The sequence below is a fragment of the Oryctolagus cuniculus genome, chromosome 10 (assembly GCF_051225735.1).
Source record: "Oryctolagus cuniculus isolate XC-2025 breed Fujian yellow rabbit chromosome 10, ASM5122573v1, whole genome shotgun sequence".
Lineage (NCBI taxonomy): Eukaryota > Metazoa > Chordata > Mammalia > Lagomorpha > Leporidae > Oryctolagus > Oryctolagus cuniculus.
Window position 1 is genome coordinate 16,833,025 of NC_142876.1, and position 16,301 is coordinate 16,849,325.

The 16,301-nt window shown below is 48.3% G+C and overlaps 1 protein-coding gene across 8 annotated transcripts in view; it reads left to right on the plus strand.

The window, feature by feature from the left end:
- Window positions 1–16,301, plus strand: part of RNF152 (ring finger protein 152) — a 78,006-nt gene that overhangs the window by 17,148 nt on the left and 44,557 nt on the right. Inside the window, exon 1 of one of the 8 annotated variants that reach the window (XM_089305021.1) lies at window positions 11,476–11,597. The exons of the other annotated variants lie outside the window; for them this stretch is intronic. The gene's annotated coding sequence lies outside the window, so the exon portion shown is untranslated. Of the gene's footprint in view, window positions 1–11,475; window positions 11,598–16,301 lie in introns of those variants that run through there. 8 annotated transcript variants of the gene reach the window in all.

A 16,301-nucleotide genomic window follows, 5' to 3' on the forward strand; every position in this document is an offset into this window, starting at 1 on the left:
TTTATAATATAAATATTATAAATATTGTATAAGGACTGTGCCATGTAGGACCCTGCCTAGGAGGCTGGTTGGAAGCCTGCTCTCACCCTCATCCAAACCGGTCCGCTGACTCCGCAGGCATGATCTGCGCTGGCCTCTCTGCCCATGCTGTGGCCTCTTACGATGCTCATTTCTTCCTCTGTCCATCTGGTCAGGTCCTGACTCTTCCTTTACTTCCCTGTGCAACTCCCACCCCTGGCTGCTTCCAGCTGGAAATGCCCTGTACCGCCCCCAGCGTCTTGTCTGATTCGTCTCTGCATCCCAGGCACCTCGCTTGTTTTCCTTCACCGGTGAATGTGTGAAGTGCTACCTTTGTCTCCACCGGTCCATAGTCTCCTTGAGGATGCCAGGGAGCTCATGCTTTCCTGTGTACACCAGGGTTAAGGAACGCCAGCCCACAGACCGTATACAGCCTGCAGAATCGTCTGGTCTGCCCTGCCCAGGCAGCTGCAGGTGGGACTCAAAACTCAAGAAATCTATAGCGGGCTACTTTTTAAGTTGACCATTTTGTATGGCCTGCAAATGATGTTATAAATATCCAAATGGCCCTTGGCAAATGAAAATGTTTCTCATGCCTGGACTGACTTCCTCTTGGTAGCCGCATCCTATATGCGTAACGAGCAGTATAATGTGTTGGTTCTCACCACTGGCTTATTCTTAGCTGTTGAGTCCAAAGACAGAGTGACTGTGTTGACTGGTTCTTCTGCTTGGTCCGTGAGAGTTGTACTGGGGCTAATGTCTGCGAGGTTTGGCCTTTGATTCCATCTCAGATGTTAGGGTAGATTTTCAGGTCCAGATGGGTAAAACAATGGTGGAAATCTGAAGTAGCTTTGATATTTCTAAAATCAAATTAATTAGACAACATTCACTCCATGTGGTATGAGGAGTACTCAGGAATAAATAGAACGAATGCTTATTAACATAGATTAGGAAAATAGTTGGGGGTTTATTAGCATAGATTAGGAAAATAGTTGGGGGGTGCAAGGGTTTTCATTTTCCTTTAAAAGGCTTGTTTACTAATAAGGTCTCAGCCCGATCAGCCTCTAAAACCTCCCAGTAACGAGCACCAATTAGTCAGGATCCTGGACTGGGCCTGTTCCGTTTCCTTGGTTTATAGAGGAGGAAGTTTTAGTCCATCCGAGAATGTGTTGGGTGAACTTACGCTACTAGTCTGTCTGACTTTGAATAATCAGGAGTTTAATTTGTCAGCAGAAAATGGAAGCCTTGTCACCGTGAACTACTGGTTTGTAAGTCTGGAAATTACAAAATGTTGTGTCAAATTTTAAGTATTAGTTATCTTTATTTGTGCTTCTGTAAGTTTAAAAAAATTGTTAACATTGAGTAAATGCCAAGTATTCTGTGACGCTCTCCAGAGATTACCCAGTTTAACGTGTTCAGTAATTCGGGAGTAAGTTCTGTTTCTGCCCTCTTTTTGCAGATGAGCAGACAGAAGGCATGGTGAAATCTAGTAGCTTGCTCAGGCTCGAGCTGGTGGTGTTGTGTGCGAGAGGGAAGCCCTGAATCTGATCGGCAATAGTGCTGGTACACAGCCGTTACTATTCCGTGGTGCTGTCTGCTCGAGTCATGATTGACTTGTCGTGAATAATGTTATTGTGGCTATCTTGTCTCTACACCAGACATTCATCTGGAAATTATAGTGCCACAAATAGCTGCTAAAGGCATGATAGTGGTAATTCTATCAATGACATAATTGTGGAAGTCAAGAATAATGAGGTTATTTTGAGGGAAGTCTGCTTCAATAGAATAGTGAATGCTTCTCAAATGTAGGTCAAGCCAGAAAAGAAAGAGGCCTACTTACAGATGTGCTGTAGATTATGGAAATAGGTGAGTTTTCAGGAATATTTTTGGAGATTAAAAATTGGACTCCCCAGAGTTAACTCAAAGTTACTATTTTTTTTTACTTTATTTGAGAGGCAGAAAGAGAGAGAGAGAGAGAAATCTTTCATCCTCTAGTTCACTCCCCAAATGCTTGCACCAGCCAGGGCTGGGCCAGGCCAAAGCCAGGAGGCTGGAAACTCAGTCCGAGTCTCCCATGTGGGTGGCAGGGACCCAAGTACTTGAGCCATCACCTGCTGCCTCTGGTTAGCAGGATGCCGGAATCAGAAGCAGAGCCCAGGCTTGAGGCCAGGCACTCCAATAGGGATGTAGGCATCCCAACTGCAGACATGCCCACCCCAATGCGCAGTTTTCAACAGAACATTATCGAGGTCATTTGCAGTATTTTGAAAGTACACATGCCTGTTGCTGTGTGAGTGCCCACTTCCAGTCTAGGGAGGAACCTGGCATTGGGTTTGCCACCTTCCTATACACGCTCTTTCTTGGAGTCTCCCTGAGGGAGGTTTAGCTTTTGTCACGAATGTGTCCAGATGTCAGGAGCTTAGCTCCTCCCAAGGCAATTGTTCCCAGGTTAGAATTGGGGAAACCAAGTCAAAAAGAGGTGACTTGATGGACCAAGCCTCTGCGTCTCACAGAGTTGTCCCCGACAGAACAGGCCATCCTGTTGAGCTTCTAGAATCCAGCTTACCTTCCCAGGGCTCACATGGTAGCCCTGCAGAGCAATGTCAGGCTGCAGAACACTCCTAGTTTTACCCTTAGCAAGTCATGTCTGCAGTGTGGTGTCAACAGCATGAGTTTTGAGCACATGACAGGTGGGGCTGGGGGGAGATGCACTTTCTTTTCAGCTTATCAGCCTTGTGATCCTGAGCAAATGTCTCTGCATTGCCCAGCCTGGTGTCATGGGGAGGTTGATTCCGATAGCTTATGTCCGGGGTCACTTGCACGGTGTCGTGTGTGTGTGTGTGTGTGTGTGTGTGCGTTGTCTCACTTAATCCTCGGACAATCATCTGAGGTCAGGACGGGAGGCAGGCCCCGAGGACTACATGATTGATGGACCCGAGCCTGAAGCTGATGTGTGGCCACTTCGGCGTGAATCCTTTTCCTTCTTGTTTCCTGTTGGGAGTTGTGTCCGGGAGACGTGTGTCCTTGTGAAGGGTAACACTCTGACCTGCACGGGCCGATGGGAGCAGGAGCTTAGGCCTCATTCTTGGCCAAGACTCGAATACTGAGCCACTGAGTTGCCTGGCATTTGAAGTCTTTTCTTGAGCCACAGCAAGCCAGGTGGTGAGGTGACAGGCATGGTGCCTCCCTCTCTTCTTGGAGGTGCAAGAAAACTGGAGCAGGTGAGAGCCCAGAGCCACGTGCGAGGGAAGGATGAGAAATGTGTCAGACGCGAAGACCTACAACGATGCTGTGTTTTTGTGGCTTTACAAGACAAACCCCATAGTCAGTATAGCCAGATCCTCACTGGCATGCGGAGGCATTCTGCAGTATTTTCCACACCCCTACCCCCTCTTCAGCCTCTTTATAATCCTAAAAGCTGCGTGGGGATTAGTGATAAATGTGGGTGCAGGAAAATAATATTTCTATATTTTCAAATTATTTTTTTCCAAAAGAAGGTGAGGTTTGGAAGAACTGGAAATATCTCCCTGGATATGACAAACTATGTGGTGATGTCTAACCTGAGCTGGTGGACTTGACCCTCTTCCTCCATAGGTGCCATTCAGAAAGAACAAGTCTAATGTATAAGCCTACATCAGAAAATGCCAGTGCTTCTGATATAAGCCCTAATTGCACCATCTCTCTCCTGGTGTCCTATCCACCTGCTTATAAACAGTCTCATTTTGTCTTTATCATTGTTGTGCCAAGTTCATGATGCATGGAAGTGAGGTGGCTGGTGGTTAAGTGGCTCGTCTGAAGACAGGAAGACAATACGCTTCCAGGTGTCTGTGTGAGTGGGCATGTAGTGGTCTGTCTTGCCTGTGTGCATACATGCTCACATTCACACACACATAGGTTTTCTTCTTACCAGAGTTCTTGGTGCTAAACTTCGCTGTAGCCTTGTGGAAGGGTGAGGAGAACACATGGAGTACAGTTGGTGTTTGTGTTGTTTTACTTCATAAAGAGGGTCTCTGGGTGTTCCCCTCTAATGCTGTCTGCCGTGGGGTGATGGGCATCCCACATCTGGAAACTTCAGCAGTGGAATCTCTGAATGAGGCGACAGTAGCTCCCTGTGCCCCATTTGTTTAGAAGTAGGGCTGTGTTTCCTGTGTTCCCAAAAGATGGATCTTTACCGCAGACCCGTTTCTTCCAACACCTGAGTTGCTTGGAAATAAGAACGGAAGGTCTCTGCGACACCTTTGGGCCCCACCAAGAAATTGCTTGTAGAGTCAGCAGCTGAAAATCCAGAAATTCCATTTCCCTAGAGTTTGCTATGTAGCATTTTGTGGTCATTGAAATGGTCAAGACTAAGCTTTGCTTTAGCTTGTCCTGCTTAAAAAGGAATGATGAAATTGGGAAATTCATAGAACAAACAAGATGACTTGCAAGATGTTAGAGCATTCTAAAAATCTTTTTGAAGAATCTCAAATGTGTATAAAACAGTGTTCCTACAAATGAGTGTTTTAAAAGTTCTTCCGTCTAATCACTGAAGTGGGAACCATCAGAGCCTCAAGCACAGGCAATTGATTATCAATCTGCTGTGAAGTCACGTGTGAAGTTGTACATGTTGTCATTCTGTTGTGTCGTTGTCTTTGGGATGACGGTTGCTGACATCTGCACTCCTACAGCACCTTCCATTCACAGATTACAAGGCAAAGTACTAATTTAAACTTTGCATTCATTCCCTGGGACAGTTTGAAGTCCCCTCTGAAGTCCTGGCCATTTTGGATGCTCCAGTTCAGGGTGAGCGCCCTACAGGGTCATTAAGGGGCAGGTGGGCTGGACTCACTTCCATCTCCTTGTCTCGGTCTGAGCCCATCTTGAGCAAGTGTAGCTGTTCTGGAGACTTTGAATTAACTGCCAAGAAAAGAGAAATATTGGGCAATATTTTAAACGTGATTTTCCCTGGAAGAAACAACCTGAACCAAAGACAGACACATACTGGAAGCCTGCAGCAACATCTGAAGGCCAACCTCCATTTGTTGTGCATACTTGTGCTGGCCGTGAGCAGAGGGAGACATGGGACACCCAGCTCCACCTGTTCCCATGAATCTCCTTGGAGAGTTTTACAGAAGAGGAGCCGGGGTATCCAGATGGGCCCTGGGAGGCTTGTTCAGTTCTCAAAAGGTGAGCAGATGGACTTAATGTTTACTTTAGCTAGCATAACTGGTTTAAGGCTAAACGCATCTAACAGTAGAGCTATATTTATGTGTGTGTGTTGTGTATGTTTACAATACAGTGGGGTTCCTCATGGAATTGGGTGGCCAGGACGTTGGTGGCTACTTTATGGGATTTAGGAGCATTTTGAGTGATTACTGTGGACTCAGTTGCTATCTGCTTTTCCTGCTGCATTGCCAATGATATCTGCCTTTGCTTGATGCCGAGTTCATGGTCATAATATGCACCTGGCTGGTAGGATGGGAGCTCTGGAGAGTCCAGCCTGGTTTATGTACAGCTTACCCGCCTGTCACAAAGAGATCACGGGAATGGTGCAGCTGTAGGAGTGCACTCCCTCCTTAGAGTGAAAAAGACTGTGCTTCCTTCAAATGGTTCTTTACTCTTCCCCATTCCCTCCAACAGTGAAAAGCAGTCACCATTAAAGAATTTGTCATCTCTCGGCATTGGTCAGCTGTTGGTGACACTTGGATTCCTTCTCTGTGAATTATCAATTCTTGAACACATTTAAACTTCAAAAAGGCTTGTGTCAAAATTTTGGGAGCCAGCAAGCATCGTAATGAAATCGGAGAAGACCCCCTAAAATTTACCCTGAAATGTGGCCCCTTAAAGTTCCCTAGAAATGCTATCCAGGGTGCCACATGTGCTACTGGAATTTGGGGTGCCTTACACTTTCACCACAGGCTTATTACTAAATCCCCGATATTAATAAGCCCAAGAGGGTTCTTGCCTAACATTTAGAGAAGAATTCTAAATACCGGCACAGATAAACGAGGCAGCAGGGTACGTTTTAAGCTTTTATTTAGTGAGAAAGATGCATAGGAGAGTGAGAGCTTTATTTAGGAGAGAGAAGTGAATGGGGGTTCATACAGAGCACCAGGAAGCCTAGAGCACATGGCCCAAAGGCCACGCGCCCTGGAGGTGCGGGGCTACAGCAAGCCCCTTCCTAGCAAGAGGCCAGGGAAAAAGAGCCGGCCAGGCCACATGGCCCAGCTTTTAACCCACTTCCAAAGGGGAGGGGTTAATTAACCTGATTGGCTGCTGGGCACCCAGGTGTGGCCAGGTAGGGGCATGAGGCCACACAGGGGCATGGCAAAGGCGTGGTCTTCCAGTTCACAAATCTGATCAATTTTAACCTATATGCCTGCCTACTTCAGTAACATTTGATGATGGTGGAAAAAATTCTCTGACAGAGCCTGTGAAAAGTCCCCACAAATCTCCCCATGTTGTGTCCCCCCCGCAACCCCCCCCCCACTCATTAGGGGCTTTACTGAGCCATTTTGGAACAAACCTCTGAGTCTGATTTTTATTTAATTTTTTTAAAGATCTATTTGTGTATTTGAAAGTCAGTTACAGAGACAGAGGGGGAGACAGAGAAAGAGGTCTTTCATCCACTGGTTCACTTCTCAGATGGCTGCAGCGGCTGGGGCTGGACCAGCCTGAAGCCAGGAGCCAGGAGCTTCTTCCAGGTCTCCCATGCGGGTGCAGGGGCCCAAGCACTTGGGCCATCCTCTGCTGCTTTTCCTGGTGCATTAGCAGGGAGCTGGATTGGAAGTGGAGCAGCCGGGACTCATATTGGGTGCTGACATCACAGGCAGGGCCTTTACTTGCCAGCCCCTATTCATTTTTTAAAGTTTCACATTGTGGTGGGTGTTGGGGTGCAGCTGGTTACGCATATTAGAGTGCTTGGGATTGAGTCCCTTTTCTACTTGAGTTCCTGCCAGCCATGTGAGGAGTTCCTGGTTCCTGGTGGTTATGTTACACCGTGATGGTGAAGCCGCAACTTCAGTTCTTTGTCTCATGTGAAAGAAATTTTCATGTGGACAAGGAAGAGAGACAAGCAGGATGTATTAAATCGGAAAGCTCCCGCCAAAGTGACCATGAGTGAGGGCTTCCAAGAGAGGGAGACCCGAAGGGCTGATGGCAGTGGAGTTTATAAGCACTGTTTTGGGGAAGAAAGAAATCAACTGACAATCAGCTACAAGGCGGGGATAAAACCCATCAAAAGACCTGATTTGTACTCTTATTTGTCCTGTCTGGCTTGCTCATGATAAAATAAAACAGCCACCCGGGGAGGGAGGGATAGGTACCTCATTTCACAGTAAAGCTCATGCTGTCCTCAAGATAATATTGGAAGCTCCCTAGGAGTGGGCAGGCACTTTTGTTTTGCTAAAGGTTTGCTAAAGATAGCTTTTGAGGGGAGCAAGCATTTTGCACCCCCAATTTCCACAGAGGCCTACCTGACTGCTTATTAACCCGTCTGACTCCTCATAGTTGTAGGCATTTGAGGAGTGAACTAGCAGGTGGAAGATGGATCTCTGTCTCTCTCCTCTTCTTGTGTCACTCCGCCTTTCAAATAAATACATAAATAAATAAATCTTCTTAAAAAAAGTTTCACTGATGATATGACACAGTGCATTCTTGTGCCCGGGTGGGCCTTGGCGCCCCACTAAGAGGTGGGGACAGAGAGCGGCTGGTCTGAAAGACACCTTGGGAGGTGGGGGAAGGGCGTGGTCTGTGGCCTGAATATTGCTGTGTGTCCCTTAGCCCCCAGTGGTAGGGGCAGACCTGAGAGCGAATTTTGGAGGCAGAACAGCCTGGGTTTCGGGAAATTTAGGAAATGTTATGCTGTCTTTTAGACAACGCAGTTACTCTAAGTGCCAGGTTGTTCCATCGGGGATCTGTAATTGAACCTCAGCTGGCTTGCCTTCCTTGCAAATGTAAAGAAAATGCCCCGTTTTCCGAGTTTCACATGGATTTTACTTCGGCTTCTCTGAGGGTCGGAACAGGTATCATGGGAAGCTTTACCTTCAACTTGGAATAGACGTCTAAACCGAATATGGAGAAACTCTTCCGAGACACAAAAGTGTTAATCCATTCTGAGTCTCTTTGCGCCAATAGAGAGTCTAAGTACTAAATTCCACAGCGGAGTGGGGGCTGCTAGCTGGGGGATTATCCCAGACTTGGGTTTAGGACAGTTTGCAAAACAATTCTGCAAAGAATATAAAGGCAATGGGGGGAAACCGTATTGCTTTTTTGTGCTGCCAACCAGGTTTGTCACGTGGATTAGTAATTTAGATAGGAAAAGCCATGAATCACTGCTTAGAGTTGCGCATTTAATTTTATCCTGGAAGCAATTTCCCTTCCAGTTCTCGAGCTGTGGTTATCATTAATGAATTAAACATCACGAAATCCAGAGAACTACTAATTCATTTTGAAATAAGTAGACATTTCAATCCGAAAAAGAAACCCTACATTTTTTCCATGGTCTTTAATATTTCCGGGGATGGCATTTTGTGGACGCAAGGTGCCGAAAGCCTGCTGCTAGGTCTCCAGGTCTAAGTGCTGAATGGCTTGGGGGATGATCGTAGGGTGTGGTGCTGTGATGGAACAAGAATCAGGTATTTTCATTCCCGGGTCCTGGCACCCAGCATCTAAACCCCTTGAAAGGCCCTGAGTTGTGGGGCTATTTGGTCTTTGTTCCAGGTTCCTGACATAAGAACTTGTAAAACCCTTGGAATGTTCTGTCTTTTGTTTTTCACAATGAACTTCTTTCAGCTGTACTTGAGTTCCTGCTGAGGAGGCGGCTCCCGTGGGCTCTCCTGTGGACAACGCTTGTGATTAGAGGGTTGGGACTCAGCTCCACCCCGAGACCGCCAGGGAGGGCAGCGGGGCTGGAGATCAGCTCAGTTAGCAGTGGAGCCTTTGGGTCAGCCTTGTCCCCAGCACCGCGGAACCTTCACGAGACCTCTGCAGGACACAGCTCAGAGCGCTTCCGGGTTGGTGAACACATGGAGCCCACGCGCTCTCATCCCCCGAAACTTGCCCTGTGCGCCTCTTTGGTTTGGCTGTTTTGAGTTGTGCTGGCTATAATAGTAGGGTGCATGGGAGCCGCCCATTTCTGGGTGGTGGATCAAGTGTGGGAGGTAAGAGGCTTGCAACCCAAATGGGGCTGGTCTTGGGGGACTGAGCCACGGACCTGGGGGCTGGGGGCGGGTCTGTGCTAATCCTGGGTAATTGCTGTTGCAGTTGGATGGACCCAGTTGGAGAGCTGGCTTGTTGACTTGAGAAAAGTCCACATTCTTGGTGTCAGAGCTGGTCTCTGCTAGGAACCCCCCATACTGGGCAGAGGCCTGCAAGGTCAAGTCCAGTTCTCTTGGTGACCCATGGCTGGGCGTTGCTCAGAAAGGGCAAGATTAGCAATGTGGGAAAGGCAGCCGATTAGAGCCACAGCCTCCACCCAAGTTTATCTCCAGGGCTTTTTCATCTTAACCCTTCGTGTGCTGCCCTCTCCTGGGATACCTGCTGCCTGGCTCTGGCCCTGCCTTTGCCCTCCTTGTCACTTGTTGTCTTGGAGAGGAGGCTCATCAGGTCATCAGATGTCTGCCTGTGCACCAGCCTCTCAGACACTACCCCCATTCCAGCTGCAGGAAGAGACACCCTGGGGTGGTGTGCCAGTTGTAGCACACACACGGGAGTGCGTGATGATCTGAAGTGCAAAAGGAGCTAAGAGTGCAAGGGCCAGAGTGCTGGAGTCTGAAGCCCGGAGAAGCTGCTCAGATCTTCCTCCAGAGATACTTCGTTGTCAAGAGTGGGTAGGAGACCGGCTGTATCACCTGGGCAGCCAAAAAAGTTAAAGGAGTGTTTTCCAACTGCAGATTTTTTTTTTAAAGACTTATTTGAAAGGCAGAGTTATAGAGAGAGGGAGATATTCCATTGGCTGGTTCACTCTCCAAATGGCTGTAATGACCAGGGATAGGCCAGGCTGAAGCCCAGAGCCAGGAACTCTGTCCGGGTCTCCCACGTGGGTGCAGGGACCCAAGCACTTGGGGATCCAGCCCCTCTGAAGCTGGTAAGGAGAATCTTTCCTTCCATCCCTTCTTGTGGTGTTCTTGGGTGTTCCTTGGCTGTGGCTACGTTACTCTGCTTTGCCTCTGTCTGCCTCTCCTGCCTTGAGGATACCGGCCATTCCACTCCAGGAGCACCTCTTGCTAAATCCTTGCAAGCTGTTTCCAAATCTGTCATATTCTGGGGTTCTGAGGGTCGGATTTCAACGTAGCTTTTGGGAAGGACGTAGTTCAGCCCCTGCCTGTGCCACCTTCTGCCCTGAGGGTTTGCTTCTCATCCAAGTCGCAGCTTCAAGCTCATTCTCAGAGGGCAGATTATGGCACCTGGATAGGGGGCAGCCCTGGGTGCCCCCAGACTGCCACGCTGTGCCCCTACATCCCCAGTGCACGTGTCATGGCACCCCGGGAGCCCCACATGTCAAAGTGATGCCACGCTTCGAAGCAACTTTGAGTTTGAATTTGTACAACAGCTCATTCGTGCTCCATTGCTGTTTCACTTAAGTCAGCTAAGCCGGAAACCACGAAGCTCCAGTGGTACCAGTGGGAAGTTCCAAAGGCCTGCCCGTTTGAGTTGAAACAGTTGGTGTTATCAGAAGTACTGAGATGGGAATTTGAGCGAATGCGTGGCTGTGGTGGTGGCAATGACTGGTAGGTGGCTGGAGGGAGCCTCCAACACTTGCCCACGATAGGAGGACATGGCGGCAGGACTTTAGATGGGCACATATGGGTTAGAAAAATGCCCCCCACCCCACCCCCATAGTCAGTACCTACATTAGCTGGTGCATAAGAAACATGGAGTTTCCCCAAATAAGATTCCTTCAGTAAGAACAAATCCAGGCGACCCCGAATTGAGTCCTGGTTTTTGCCCTAGTCTTACTGACTGAGCTTAAGCACACTTCTTATTAAAATGGGATCTTGGTTTTCTCACCTCTGTGAAAATTGTGAAATTTGCTGCATCATGATGTCTGCAAGGCAATTAATAGGTTGCTCTGTGCAAGCCGCTGGCAGGCCTCAAGTAAATAGTGAGGGTGATAATGAGGGCAGCCTCTCTCCAGCGGTAGTGCCCTGGCATGAAGAGGTTTGGGGCTAGCACCGAGGGCTACCAGCAAAGTGAGGTCACTGATGCTGCTCGTCTCACTCTCAGGGCCTGGCCAGGCCTAGGAGGGGCTGGGGAAGTCAGCAACCGGTGAGCGGGAGGGGCTGCAGCAGAGTTTGGGGCGCAGGGGTCCTTTGGGGTGACAGGTTGTGATGGCACGTCTGGAGCTGACCTCAGGATTTCCAGAGGTGGCCACATCTCGGGGGACAGAGTCGTGGGGGAGACGGATTCAGGTGGCTTAGGGGTAGGAGGAGTCTTAAGGTCTGAGGGCCTTCACCTGTGGAGAGCTAGGAAACCAATAAAGGACCCCGGCGTCGTCGGGGCGTGGTGGGGGGGAGCGGACCCCAGGTGGGAGAGCACAGCATCGGTGGAACCCGGATGGAGTCCCAGGAGGCACCGGGCCTACCCATGTCTCTGCTGAGGTTAGGACGAATGCTGGGACCTGGGGTGGGGGGAACTGCTGGTGGCTGGGGAGGGGGATTCTGATTGTGTGAAGAGAGCTGTGGCCTCTGGATTCCAGGGTGGGACAGCCCCTGTCAGAGGTAGCCCGCCTCATCAATTTCAATAGATTGAGTGGCACAGAAGATCCAACATTAAAGCTAAGCTCATCCCTGCCGCCTCAACAGGGACCAGAGGGTTGTTTTTATTTTTTTTTTCCTGCTGCTGTTGTTTTCATTGTCTGATTATTTATAATCACAGGGCAAAGGCACTATTTTGAAAGATTCTTCAGAATATAGCTGCTTACACACTTCCATGACAAATTTACTTTAAATGACTTCTGATTCATAAGGCTGAGGCTGGGATGTTTTGTGATGGCCTGTCACCCCAAAATAGAATGGAAAAAGCATAATACTTTTGATTGCCAGGCAGGCCCTGGAAGACGCGAAACTCTTGCTGCTCTTGTGCCGCTGTCTGGGCAGAACATGACCATGAAACAGAACGGTTGGTCATTTAAAGGAGGTCGCAGGAGGTTAAGAGAGGAATTGCAGCAATAGCAGCAGACGACGGGAGACATTCTCTTGCCTGTTGCTGCTTGCAGAGAAAATGCCATTTTTTTTCCTATTGAAAATTTGCTTCATCTTACTGGAATTCAAACCAAAGTAGTCTGGAGATCTGGTGGTTTAGAAGCAAGTCCTGGGTGAAATCTTTGACAGCTTTTTAATATAAAAATTATTCTAGGTTTGCCGTGAGACTGGAACCATGTGGACATGGTATGTGGTGATCTAGAGTAGGCACTGGAATTTAGCCATCGGGGTTTTTGGTGTGACCTGCCTTGGGACAAGTCATTTCTGTACTTTGTCCTTCCTCTTGCAAGGAGACAGAGTCTGAAAACTGGCATACGGGGGCCAGCTTTGGGGCACAGTGGATGAAGCTGCTGTTTGGGATGGCAGATCTTATATCTGAGCCCCGGCTCTGCTTTTGATCCAATGCCTTGCTAATGTGCCTGAGAAAGCAGCAGATGCATGATGGCCCAAGTACTTGGGGCCCTGTCGCCACACAGGAGACCAGGATGGAGTTCCAGGCAATTGCGGCCGTTTGGGGAATGGGCCAGCGGTTGGAATGTTTCTCTCTCTCTCCTTCTCTGTGTCACTCTGCCTGTCAAATAAATAAACAAATAAAAAAAAAAGGAAAATGGCATATGATAAAACTGGTAAATACAAATTGTCAGCAGAGAGGTAAACAGTCAGCTTCTCTTTTATTCTTGTTTCCTGCGTCTATTTTAAGGATAGTCACGAAAGAGTTTTGATTGAAAAACGCTGGTTTCTCCTTGTTTTACAACTTAATTAATTTAAAATGTTGTCCCTGAGTAATGGCACTGTATCTAGATGAGGGCTGTTAGGAGAGGAAGGATTGTGCGTAAGGAAGTTTGTAAATAATACTTAGGTGACACTATTGTGATAATTATGGCTTTTTGAAGATGAGTTTTATAGCCAGTCCTCAATTTTCCTGTCACTTTTTTCCTGAGCTCTTCCACTCAAGCAAGCACATTTGTTACTTGGAGCTAGCTGTTCGGGGAGCTGAATCTGGCAGAAGTCAACAGCTTGGTGAGCCCACTTTTCATTTTTGGTGGCTGCCTCCGTGGCCCCTCAGGAGTACCGAGGTGGTTGTACCGGCCCCAGAGTGAGGGGCAGCAGGAGGAGGGAAGCGCATGTTCTGAATTCTCTTCTGTCCAACTCCAGGGAGCAGCCAGGCCTCAGTCACACACCTGGGAGGCCATGCTGGACCCGCAGTGGCCCCACGTGTCCCAAGACTGCTGGAGGTGGCTGGAATGAAGAGGCCTCTCTTACAAAGAACCCCGCTGATAAGGGATCTTTGCAATGAACTCCTGGGAGCCCATACGCTTTGAGGCTTACCTGGGACTGTGTTCTTTTCCAGCATTTAGTTCTCAAGAGTCTTGATCATTGGCTTCACTGGCGTCACTTTGCTCATCCACCCAATTAGAATCTCATTTCAGACAGATAGCAGCCAGTGAATTTTGTTAATGCATCTTTTGGAAGCTTTTAGAGTCAGAATTGGAAAAGACGTCATAAGGTCAGGGTGTCCGGCCCTCTCCCTGTACAGATGAGAATCCTGGCACTCAGAGAAGTTGAGTGGCAGGGCCAGGGTTGCACAGCAAGTTAGTGGCAGAACCAGGACGAGGCCCAGGGCTCCTTCAGTACCTGGATAGAAGAACATATCGAGTGGCCATGTTGTGGTGTGTGCTAGCAAGTGCACAGTCTCTTTTAGTTTAGCCAGTTTGTTTTTGAAGTTATGATATTGCCAAAGCAATGAATTATATGGACTAGAACATCCTAATTTTATTATATTTTTGTGGTTGACTACTGGTAAGCTAGAATTCTCTTTGGGTACTACCCTAATATTTTATGAAATACATTGGCTGTGTCTTTAAATTGGTAATCCGTAACTGCCCATTCGGGTCGGTCCATGCATTGCGTGTAATTTGAATAAGGTGCTGGCTTCAGGGATGGCTTTGGCATGAGCACAAACCACACAGGGAGTTCTATCAGCTCTTCTTTTTCCGTGTTGCTATTAGCTTGTTTAAAATATAATATTCTGGTAGTTTGAATTCTTCCAAATGACATTTAAGAACTCTTATTTGCTCTTCTATCTTTTGTGGCTTCGTCGCTGGGTTGTCTGTGGTCCAGGGAAATCATGTAACTGGCTGCTGTTACACCAGTTGCATTCTGATACGGCATTGATTTTTTTTTTCCTTCCCCACTATTTTCACATCAGATTGAACACAGACATAGGCAGAGTATAAACTTGGCAGTGAGCTTTGCTTGGCTTGTTTACTTGCTCCCATTGTTAAAGTGGCTATGATTCAGCACTGGGATCTTTTCCCTCTGATGTGCTCGTAAAAGGAGAGAGAAATGGAATTCCGAGTTATCAAGAGAAGTATAACCACATAATAGAATGTTCACTATCTCCTCATTACCGCAACTAAAATAATGCCCCATTCCAGAAGGCGGCTGAGACTCTAAGTACCACCCTGCAGTTCCCTCGATTTGAAAGGAAGAAAGAAAAGAGCCAGGGACACATCTCCGAAAGACCATTTCTCCTGTCATTCTGAGAGTACGGTGGGTGTGGGGGACGTGGTGCCACCTATTGAACATTTTCCTGGAGACTCGTGCAGTGGCTGTGTGCGTCTTAGCACTTAGCTGGTGCGCGTTGTTTTACGTTCTTAAATCTGAGAGCCTACTTTTCTTCCCGCTTTCTTTTCTTGCCTAAGCAGTCTCAGATGGTTGTGTCGTCATGACCTGCTGACGCCCTGGGCTTGCTGCTCTGTGGCCTGGGGAAGAGAAGGGGTCCTACCAGTGGTGGTGCCTGGAGCCGCAGGTTTCCGTTTGGCACGTATGGGCCAAGGAGCAATGACCCTAACTGAGGCCAGGCGAAAACACTGCTTGTGGGCCTTGAGCAGCCGGCCGTCCCAGCCCTCCCTCGGGCGTGCCAGTTCACAAGACCCCAGATGCATCCTGGGAGAAGGAGAAGCTGTGTTCCAGGCCTGTAAGGAGATGGGAGGAGGAAAGCCAACAAAGCCCAAATCTATCTCCCCATTCCAAAAGGGGTTGGGAAATTATGGAGTTAGGGTAAATGAGGCATAATTGGACAAAAAAAAAAAAAAAATGACGGAACACAGTAGATACACAGGACAGGGACGTGGAAAGTCCTGAGCTGTGCCTGAGCGAATCATGCCTTTCCACGCATTGTATGTTCAGCGATGGCCCTGACACATGAGATGGGGCGGCACTATGGTGTAGGGGTAAAGCTGCTGCTTACAGGGCTGGCATCCCATGTGGATACCAGTTCAAGTGCCGGCTGCTCCACTTCTAATCCACCTCCCTACTAATGTGCCTGGGAAGCAGCAGCAGAAGATGGCTCAGGTGCTTTGGCCCTGCTCTCTCCCAAGTGAGAGACATGGAAGAAGCTCCTGGCTCCTCGCTTTGGATTGGTCCAGTTCCAGCCTTTGCAGCCATGGGGTGGGGGGCGGTGAACCAGCAGATGGAAGATCTCTCTCTCTCTCTCTCTCTCTCTAACTCTGCCTTTCATATATAAATGTTAAAGAGACAAAGAAAGAAAGATGAGGTGTATCATTCAACATTACAGCCAACTGCAAGGTGACCATGGTCAGGGTTGGTCTGAGCTGATCTGTGTAGGCTCATGTCACAATTTTGGCTGCAGCCAGCTCCGTCTGGTTGTATTAGGGACCCTAAAAAGACAGCTCAGCAGATTTTTAGTAAAGAAAACTATTACAGGACAGTAAGTCACTGTGCAGCAGGCAGGCTGTCATGGGCTGTAAGCGTGTCTGGCAGTGCAGGAGGCTGTTAACAGGAGAGGATTCTTTGTTGGCCAGGGTTTCATTAACAGTGTGTCGGAACCACAGACTTTGCTCCCAAGCCACGTAACATCAACATGAAAGACTACCAACAGGCGAGTTGTCAGTTCTGCAGTGGATACTGGCTATGCTGTTCTGAAACCTGCATAGAGAATAGTGTGAGATCCCTCAGATGGAGGGGGTCATCCCCAAGACCACCCTCACTTCACACCCAGTTGCAAGTCTGGGCCTCTGTGAGTCTGACCGATGGGCTACAAATTGGGCGTTCTCAAAGAACCCAGGACAACACCAC